Raw genomic sequence first — 928 nt, forward strand, 5'->3', positions numbered from 1 at the left:
CATGGGAGGAGTTGGATATCAGCACCGTGCCGTCGCAGTCAAAGATGCCGACCCTTACCGCCCTGGACTTGCTGACGGTGCCTGTGATCAGCTATTCTGGACAAATCTCAATGTAACTGTTAAAGGACGAACAATACCACAAGTGGCCTACACAGAGAGACCAGCTGGAGTGAATTACACATGTTACATCCGAGGTAACAAGACCCACGTCTGCATTAACGACGACTGCTCTCCAGGAGGAAACTGGATGGGAGCTCTGGACATCACCGATGAGTGTCAAGATAAGAGAGCCATTTCGGGTGGTGAGGGCTCTCCAACCAACATGGCTACACCATCGAACGGAACATACTTCATACAGAATGGCTGGTGGCTTTGTGGTCACAAGGTTTATCCGATGCTGCCCGCCAACTGGACAGGAGTGTGTGCACCAGTGTGGGTGACAGACCACACCTACAGGATACGACATCGTCAGCTGACAGGAGCACACAACTCTTCTGGACGTCGACGCAGAGCAGTTACAACCTTTGACCCTCATGACCCTGTCTGGGGTGCGAACGTTCCAGAGGACCATAAAGTATGGTCTGCCGGAGACAAAGTTGTCCTTGCGCTCTTCCCTCAGATTGGGGTTGGGACACTGAACTATCGTTTTCAATCCTTTGTGAATCTCTCAGTGCAAGTCAACGATGGACAAAATAGAGAGATTCAGGCTATTAGACTGATGGTCTTGCAAAACAGGATGGTTCTGGACTTGTTGACCGCAGCACAAAGTGGTGTGTGCCACATCATTGGGACTTCCTGTTGCACATACATACCAGGAGAAAATGACACCCACATCAACGACGCCATGAATTCGCTGAAGAACTTACAGCAGGCCATGTCTAGAGACAAGGTCCCACATCAGTTTGATTTCTTTTCATGGCTATTCTCT

Source organism: Syngnathus scovelli, chromosome 17 (genome assembly GCF_024217435.2).
Source record: "Syngnathus scovelli strain Florida chromosome 17, RoL_Ssco_1.2, whole genome shotgun sequence".
Classification (NCBI taxonomy): domain Eukaryota; kingdom Metazoa; phylum Chordata; class Actinopteri; order Syngnathiformes; family Syngnathidae; genus Syngnathus; species Syngnathus scovelli.